General features: G+C 41.7%; 1 long non-coding RNA gene across 2 annotated transcripts; it reads right to left on the bottom strand.

Moving 5' to 3' along the window:
* Positions 1-8,656: 8,656 nt before the first annotated feature.
* LOC149244172 (uncharacterized) lies at positions 8,657-9,585 on the bottom strand. 2 transcript variants are annotated; one of them, XR_016245829.1, is made up of 3 exons: positions 9,322-9,585; positions 9,165-9,231; positions 8,657-9,046 (listed from the first exon to the last, which is right to left on the bottom strand). It is a non-coding gene; the product is annotated as an uncharacterized LOC149244172 (long non-coding RNA). The 2 variants fall into 2 exon arrangements; XR_016245828.1 differs by having other exon boundaries at positions 8,677-9,046; positions 9,338-9,585.
* Between the last annotated feature and the right edge of the window lie 210 nt (positions 9,586-9,795).

The following is a 9,795-nucleotide window of genomic DNA, read 5'->3' as shown; positions in this document are numbered from 1 at the left end:
AGTAAAGCAGGTTGATCATATCAAGGGAGCAAGAGGCGAGCGAGTATCTTCGAAGTACAATATAGGTATGTAGATCTGTCTTTATTACAAGAGAGAGAGAGAGAGTATTTATTTTTTGTAGGAGATGAATGTCTGTACAGGTTAAGAAAGTATTATAGTAGAGTAATAAGAAATTCTCTGTTGCTTAAAAAGAAAATTAATAATGATAACAGAGGACTGTTAGTAAGTAAACTCATAACCTACAGTGTGACCCTCCTTATGAAACTAGATCAAAATATCAGATTTGAAGGTTGTTAATCCGGGAGGTTTGGCTTTTGAACGACTGTGGTAAAGGTAATAAAGTAGATTCTATAAAGGAATTTGTTTTGAACGATAAATAGAAACCACAAAACTCAAAACTTTAGACCAGTTATTTCCTCAGGCTAACACACAACAGTATAGAGATTTTAGAACAATCTTGCAACCGAGACCAGGGTCACTTAAAGAGAATAGAACCTGGACAAACCCGAAACAAGTCACAAAGTCATGGTGGTTTATTCCAGTAGCATCGGGACATGGGGCGGAATCAAGTTGCTGTTACATATATAAAATAGTATTAATTAGAGAAAAAATCCCCAAGCCAAGTCACGTGGGTGGCTTATTTCTGAAACAAAAACAAAATAATAATTGGAATCCCTTGATCAAGAAATCGAAGTTGAAACCCTTATGGTTCCCAGGCCTATATCGTGTACATGGGAACCTGTCAGTAGTTTTTTTTCTCTTTAGAATCCGCCCTTAACTGAGACCAACAAAAGAGAACCGAGTTCAACCCTGTGGATTCAGAAGAGTGGAGGAAAGGCTATGAAAACTGGGTGAAGGGTTTGGTTCAAGTCAATGCTGGAGGAGAAAAAGATAAATTCGCTTATAAGCAGTGTTATGCCGAGAACAATAATCCTTTCTAAAATGTGTATGAAATCATTACAAAAAATAAAGTAAAATTTGATAAAAGCTGTGCGAAATTGTAAGTTTATTATTAATAAGATATTACATTCCTATATAGGGTAGCCGCAGAGAGGAATTCCCCTATCAGGTCAAAAACTTCGGAACCAGACTATAGTGGATATTGTGCCATAAGTCTAAAACCCTGTAGAGCTAAATAAAAATACAGTAGCATGGAAAATAAAACTTTAATACGCTAGGACGGACAGAGCTGTAGCCGGTCCCATTATCAACAGAAAATGTACAAAAATTATTACAGGGTAACTGGGCGGAACTCCCTCCAACTCCCTAATTCATTAAATAGTAGGAATAGGACCCATGCATAACCAAACAGAATAGATAACCCCAGTGGCAGCAAGAAAAGCTGCGAATGGATGGTTTCCATACCTGGAAACCTTCACGTTGGCAGAAAGGGGGTTGTTCCTATCCTTGACTTGGATGCCGAATGGTGGAAGGTGTCCTCGTCTATACAATTTTAACAAGAAACAAAAACATAAATTATCTCATAACCGGTCCAGCTCGCGGCAACCACATGACACAGGGTAAAATATCATAAACCCAGTTTCTTTTCTGAGGCCGTTACCGGTTAGGGTCGCCATAATAGCAAGGCTCTGCCACAGGGCTATTCAACCATCCCTAAAATCTGTTTCCAGTGAACACAGAGACAACCTTAGGTTAGAAAGGGTTTGATAAGAGATGATAACCTGGAATGCACATGAAATTAATGGGAAAGAACTCACCGCTGTGCATTGTTACCTGGAAATGTAGTTGACCCATTCGCCAGCCTCTGTAAAAGCACTGTAAGCTGGAGAGTAGTATGCGAGAGCAAACCCGATACCCTCAACAGTAAAGTTGGCAGCCCACGAAAGCCCTTGTATCTTCACCACTGGACGTATGGAAAGAAATCTCCATCGTTGAGGTAGCGGGAAATACCATACAAGTCAAGAAATGACCAGTTTGTCGGCCACGTACAGCCTGGCACCGGACAGAAGTTAATATGCTGGGATTTGCGAATAAGGAAATCACGTGACCAGACAGAAAAATCAAAGAATGCCACTTTAATCTTATGTCGTGTGTTAACTGGCATGGGTCACCATTTGAATAGAAACAAAATAAAATATCAAAAACTACAACTCTTAAATTTAGGACACGCAGTTTATAACTATAGCAGAAACCGTAGTACATTTAGCATAAAATTACATAATGGTAAAAGTAACCAAAAAAAAAAAATTATCCAGTGTGAAGGTTTGACAAGTGGTATCAGAGCTAAGTAACAAAGTTGTGACCTCTGGGGACAGATGGAATCAATCAGACCATTAAAGAAAAATAAATAAATAGACTATTAACCCATTGTATTTACAACTGATTTCATTCTTAATAGGTGTATAAGCAACATATAATGTGATAATTCTGGCACTGTTACTGTTTGTGGTAAGTACAGAAAACAACAGAAGACTGACACCATGAGAAGAATAGATAGTGCGTCCCACAAGTTTGGGGCGGGTCAGGAGCCGGAAGCAGGTTCTGGAAACAATCCCGAGTTATGGGTTCAGCTGGGTGAGGAAACCCACAATACCAACATGGTGATTTTGGAAACTATACAAGAACTGAAAAATGAAATGGCCCGGTTACGCGATGATAATGCGAGATTAATGATGGAACAGGAGAGAATTCTCAAAAGTTTATCTGATAGGCAATACCAATAGCCACTAAATCCCAGTGCTGAGGAGCAAAGAATGTCAGGCGAACAGAATCCTCATGCAGAGCCCGAAGAATCAAAGGGAAGGGAGGAAGAACGTTCAGATAATGCTTCAGAATAGAAAACGTCCAAGTGGTAGTCGATAGAGCTGCAGGGAGAATTCCATAAAATCAAGTAGCCGCACTTTGACGGTGAACAAGAAGAAGCAGCGGAGGCCTGGTTAATCAATATGAATAAATATTTCCAGCTTTATGACTATGACAACAACCTCAAGGCACGGTTGGCCATTTTCCAATTACAAGGAAAGGCCACCCTGTGGTGGGAGGAGGTAAAAATGGTAAAGGGTGTAAGCGAGCAGAATATTACTTGGGATAAATTTCAGAGATATTTTAAAGAAAGATACCTGACCGAGCGCTTCTATGATGAAAAGGCAAGAGAATTCCATGATCTGCGATTGGGGCAGCAGACTATGGATGAATTTATCACTCGCTTTACCTCCCTACTCCGTTACGTGCCCTATATACGGGAAGAAAAAGCTAAGGTACAAAGGTTTGTTAGCAGTCTACCGATGAGCATGAGGGAAAGAATAGAATTTGACAACCCAAAGACGATGGACGAGGCCATCCGCAAGGCCCGAATTTTCTATCAGCAGAGCAAGCAGAAAGGAGATGTCCTGGGTAAGAGGTGGGCCGAGAAGAAGGGCAGGAAACCGGCTGGAAGTATCAAAGGTAATCACGAAGGAGGCAGCAAAGGATTCGTTAAGGGGTAGGTCAGCAGGAGCTCGCAGAAAAATTCGTTCTGATCATGGCCCCCAGTGAGTCCAGAACCAATGACCGAACCAGGAAATTGGACAATGAAGGGACAACAAGGCCTCCCGTGCAATGCTGGGGCTATGGCGGGCCCCATTATGTGAAAAACTGCCCCCAGCGAAAAGGAGCTGAACAGGTCTCTCAGGTTTATGAAGCCTCTACAGTTGGCGATGTAGGGCGAGCTCTGCCAAAGATTAATGCTGCTTTGGAAGATCGCCAGGCAGAGTACCAGCCAACCATGGTAGAATTCGAAGGTAAACTTTTTGACCTTGCTGTAACTGTTTTGATTGATCCTGGTGCTACGTTAAGTTACATTAGTCCTAGAGTTGTGGAACATTGTAAGTTACAGCCTGTTAAGTTTAAAACCCCCTGGCTAGTTCAGTTGGAAATAGGGGCAAAAAGGCGGGTAATGTCTAAGGTTAAAAGCTACCCAATAGAAATAGCAGGACAACCCGTGACAGCAGATTTGAATGTGCTCCCTCTTGGCTCGTACGATATACTGATTGGTATGGACTGGCTAGAGAAACACTGGTCCATAATTAATTGTAAGACCAAGACCATCAGCTACAAGGATGAGCTGGGAATAGCACAGGAAGTACAGGGAATTAAGCAGCCAGTGCAGATTCGGCCCATAACTGCATCGCAACTAGAAAAATGCATCAGGAAGGGATGCCAAATTTATGCCATCCAAGTTGGGTACGCCAACTCGAAAGACAAAACAGCTGCACTGGAGAATATTCCTGTGATACAGGAATTTGCCGATGTATTTCCAGAAGAGATACCTGGATTGCCACCCAAAAGGGACATAGATTTTACCATAGAATTGATACCAGGGGCAGCCCCAGTTTCTCGAGCACCTTACAGAATGAGTGTACCAGAATTAATAGAGTTGAAGATGCAATTGCAAGAGCTGTTGGACAAAAAATACATTCGCCCCAGTGTATCCCCTTGGGGAGCTCCAGTATTGTTTGTGAAGAAAAAGGACGCGACTCTCCGCATGTGTATGGATTATCGCCAGTTAAACAAATTGACAATCAAGAACAAGTACCCTCTGCCCCGAATCGATGAGTTGTTTGACCAGGTGAAGGGAGCAACAGTCTTCTCTAAGATTGATCTGCGATCTGGGTATCACCAAATCCGAATTAAAAAAGAAGATATAGCTAAGACAGCGTTTAGAACACAGTATGGTCATTATGAGTTTGTGGTGTTACCCTTCGGATTGACCAACGCTCCCGCCACCTTTATGTGTTTGATGAATAGTGTGTTTCATCGGTATTTAGACAAGTTTGTGCTGATCTTTATTGACGATATATTGATCTATTCTTGGACTAAAGAGGAGCATCAGGAGCACCTCAGGATAGTATTGCAAACCCTCCGAGAACACCAATTATATGCCAAGTTTAGCAAGTGTGAATTCTTTAAGGAGCAAATACAATATCTGGGCCACATCCTCACTAGAGATGGAATTGCCATGGATCCTGAAAAGATTAGGACCATCATGGAGTGGCCAGTACCCAAAGATGTGGCAGATATTCGATCTTTTATGGGGCTATCAGGTTATCATCGACAGTTTGTGGAGGGTTTTTCAAGAGTAGCTTATCCAATCACATCTCTGCAGAAAAAAGGGAAAGCTTTCAGGTGGACTCCTGAATGTCAAAGAAGTTTCGAGCAACTTAAACACCTACTCACCACGGCGCCTGTTCTAAGTATAGCTGACCCCAGTAAGGAGTATGTGGTGTGTACGGACGCAAGTAAGGAAGGGGTAGGAGGTGTGCTGATGCAGGAAGGAAAGGTGATAGCGTATGAATCAAGGAAGTTAAAAGAGCATGAGCAGAAATATTCTGCTTACGATCTAGAGCTGGCTGCGGTGATTCATGCCCTGAAAATGTGGCGCCATTACCTCATGGGGAAAAAAATTCTGTTATTAACAGACCACCACAGCCTGACCAACTATTTTAATCAGCCCACGTTAAATGCAAGACAAGCACGGTGGGTAGACTTTCTAAGCAGTTTCGATTTTGAAATCAGACATTTAAAGGGGAAGGAGAATCAGGTGGCTGACGCATTGAGTCGGAAGCTGCAATGCTTGTATGAGATTTCTTGCAGTGAGGTGAAAAGCCCCTTCAGGGAGATGATTCAAAAGGCAGCCGAACAAGATGTTGTTTATCAGCAAATAAAACAGCAGGTACAGCTACCAAACAGCAAAGAAAAACAGTCGGACTATGCCTTAGATGTTGATGGCAAGATATACTATAAAGGTAGGTTGTACGTACCCAATCAAAACAGCATTAGGAACCTGATATTGGATGAGCATCATAGAAGTCATTATACTAGACACCCAGGGTATCAAAAGATGGTCACCGCACTCCAGAAGGGATATTATTGGCCGGGGATGAAGAAAGATGTGGCTGGATACTTGGCCCGATGTTTGGAATGTCAACAGATTAAAGCAGAGCACCAACATCCTACGGGGTTACTTCAACCAATACCCATTCCGGAATGGAAATGGGAAACCATCACTATGGATTTTATCACAGGCTTGCCAAAAACAAAGAAGAACAATGACTCCATCATGGTTGTGGTGGACAAACTAAGCAAGGCAGCACACTTTATACCAGTGCAATCTACATACAGAGCTGTGCAGATCGCTCATGTGTTCATGCAAAATATATTTAAGCTGCATGGGTTACCCAAGACCATAATTTCAGATCGTGATGTAAAATTTACATCGGTCTTTTGGAGGACACTGTTTGAAGAATTAGGAACTCAGCTGAACTTCAGTACAGCTTACCACCCTCAAACCGACGGGCAAACTGAACGGGTAAATCAAGTGGTGGAAGATATGTTGAGGGCCTTTGTGATGCAGCAACCAAACAAGTGGGAAGATTATCTTCATTTGGCTGAGTTCACATACAATAATGGCTACCACACATCCTTGCAGATGAGCCCTTTTGAAGCATTGTATGGGCGAAAATGTCGCACCCCCTCAAGCTGGAGTGGACCGGAAGACAGATTAAGATTAGGCCCCGAAATGCTTGAGGAAATGGAGGGACTGGTGAAAAAGGTGCACTCTAATTTGAGGGCAGCTCAAGAAAGGCAAAAGAACTTCGCTGACCGGAAAAGGAGGTTTAAGGAGTATCAGGTCAGTGATCACGTGTATGTGAGAATTCGAGCAAGGAAAAGCACACTACAGTGGAGCGGATGCTCTAAGTTGGCACCTAGATACTGTGGGCCCTTTCAAATCTTAGCAAGAATTGGACCCGTGGCATACCAGCTTGCCCTGCCTAGCCACATACGAGTCCATAATGTCTTTCATGTCTTCGTATTGAAAAAATATGTTTATGACCCTAAACATGTAATTAATTGGCAGGAGGTACAGGTGAGATACATCTATATGTTTTTGTTAAAAAAAAACTGACTTAGGGTGTTTCATGTTACAGGTAGAACCGGAAGGAGAAATCCGGGTCGAACCACTAAGCATCCTCGACCGGAGAGAAGTCACGCTACGGAAGCGGGATATTACCCAAGTTAAGGTACAATGGCGGCATTTTGGGCCTGATGAAGCCACCTGGGAGGATGAAGAATTCATGAAACAGACTTATCCAGGGTTGTTTGGAACTGAAGGACATCGGGACGATGTCTAATCTCAGGGGGGGTGGATGTCATATCCCCAAATTATTGTAAATACTTTTTATTTACTTTAGTTAAAAGAAGGACATTATGAAAGGATGATGGTTATTATATGTTGTCTAAATTAATTTATTAATATTATTTTATTTTCATAACGGAAATGGAATGGCGGAATAATCTCCCAGCAATAGGGATGATCTGTATTCTGAGTTGTTCACATATTCTTTTAAAAAAAATAAAAGAAGACAAGAAATGGTTGCAAAGACCCTAACCTTTTTTCCCTCCCTAACTGTGGAATGGGTTCCAAGAAAGGGAAAAAAAGAAGGGAAAAAAGTGGCTGTGTTGTAGAGACAGACAGGATAATGGGAAGGGTAGCTTAACAAGTCCGGAGAGGATCAGATGGTAAGAGAGAAGAGCGCTGCAACTAGCAAAGACAGAAGTCTTGAGTAAGCTAGGGGGCAAATGGGTCTCGAAAGATGGTCTCATGGTGGGGTGGAGCACTAGCTACAGTAAATCAGGTTGATCATATCAAGGGAGAAAGATGCGAGCGAGTATCTTCGAAGTACAATACAGGTATGTAGATCTGTCTTTATTACAAGAGAGAGAGAAGGTATTTAATTTCTGTAGGAGATGAGTGTCTGTACAGGTTAAGAAAGTATTATAGTAGAGTAATAAGAAATTCTTTGTTGCTTAAAAAGAAAATTAATAATGATAACAAAGGACTATTAGTAGGTAAACTCATAACCTGCAGCATGACCCTCATTATGAAACCAAATCAAAATATCAAATTCGAAGGTTGTTAATTCGGGAGGGTTGGCTATTGAACGACTGTTGTAGAGGTAATAAAGTAGATGCTGTAAAGGAATTTGTTTTGAACGATAAACAGAAACCACAGAACTCAAAACTTTAGACCAGTTATTTCCTCAGGCTAACAGACAACAGTATAGAGATTTTAGAACAATCCTGCAACGGAGACTATGGTCACTTAAAGAGAAGAGAACCTGGACAAACCTGAAACAGGTCACGAAGTTGTGGTGGTTTATTCTAGTAGCATCGGGACATGGGGCGGAATCAAGATTGTTGTTACATATATAAAATAGTATTAATTAGAAAAAAAAGACCCCAATCCAAGTCACGCAGGTGGCTTATTTTTGAAACAAAAACAAAATAATAATTGGAATCCCTTGATCCAGAAATCGAAGTTGAAACCCTTGTAGTTCTCGGGCCTATATCGTGTACATGGGAACCTGTCATTAGTTGTTTTTTTCTTTAGAATCTACCCTTAACTGAGACCAACAAAAGAAGAACCGAGTTCAACCCTGTGGATTCGGAAGAGTGGAGGAAAGGCTATGAAAATTGGGTGAAGGTTTTGGTTCAAGTCAGTGCGGGAGGAGAAAAAGATAAATTCGCTTATAAGCAGTGTTATGCCGAGAACAATAATCCTTTCAAAAATGTGTATGCAATCATTACAATAAAATAAAGTAAAATTTGATAAAAGCTATGCGCAATTGTAAGTTTATTATTAATAATAGATTACATTCATGTATAAGGTAGCCGCAGAGTGGAATTCCACTGTCAGGTCAAAAACATCGGAACCAGACTACAGTGGATATTGTGCCGTAAGTCTAAAAACCTGTAGAGCTAAATAAAAATACAGTAGCATGGACGGACAGAGCTGTAGCCGGTCCCATTATCAATGGAAAATGCACAAAAATTATTATAGGGTAACTGCGCGGAACTCCCTCCAACTCCCTAATTCATTAAATAGCACGAATAGGTCCCAGGCATAACCAAACAGAATAGATAACCCCGGTGGCAGCAAGAAAAGTTGCGAATGGAGGGTTTCCATACCTGGAAACCTTCGCATTGGAAGAAAGGGGGTTGTTCCCTAGCCTTGACTTGGATGCCGAATGGTGGAAGGCGTCCTTGTCTGTAAAATTGTAACAAGAAACAAAAACATAAATTATCTCAGAACCGGTCCAGCTCACGCCAACCGTATGACACAGGGTAAAAGATCATAAACCTAGTTTCTTTTCTGAGTCACTTACCAGCTAAGGTCGCCATAATAGCAAGGCGCTGCCACGAGGCTATTCAACCATGCCTAAAATCTATTTCCTGTGAACATAGAGACAACCTTAGGTTAGCAAGGGTTTGATAAGAGATGATAACCTCGAATGCACATGAAATTAATGGGAAAGAACTCACCACTATGCATTGTTACCTGGAAATGTAGCTGACCCATTCGCCAGCCTCTGTACAAGAACTGTAAGCTAGAGAGTGGTATGCGAGAGCAACGGCAGTGCCCAGATGAAACCTCTGAAAACGATAGAAACAGTAAACATTGATGACCAAACCCGATACCCTTGGAAGTAATGCTGGCAGCCCGCAAAAGCCTTTGTCTCTTCGCCGTTGGATGTATGGAAAGAAATCTCCACCATTGAGGTAGCGGGAAATACCATACAAGTGAAGAAATGAACAGTCTGTCGGCCACGTACAGCACGGCACCGGACATAAGTTAATATGCTGGGATTTGCGAATAAGGCAATCACATGACCAGACAAAAAAGTCAAAGAATGCCACTTTAATCTTATGCCACGTGTTAACTGGCGTGGGTCACCATTTGAACAGAAACAAAATAAAATATCAAAAACTACAACTCTTAAATCTAGGCCACGCAGT

Source organism: Pinus tabuliformis, chromosome 8 (genome assembly GCF_031772625.1).
Source record: "Pinus tabuliformis cultivar Carrire ecotype Pingquan chromosome 8, CPIR1, whole genome shotgun sequence".
NCBI classification, from domain to species: Eukaryota; Viridiplantae; Streptophyta; class Pinopsida; order Pinales; family Pinaceae; genus Pinus; species Pinus tabuliformis.
The sequence above is the reverse complement of the archived record's forward strand: the minus strand, read 5'-3'. Positions and strand labels throughout refer to the sequence as shown.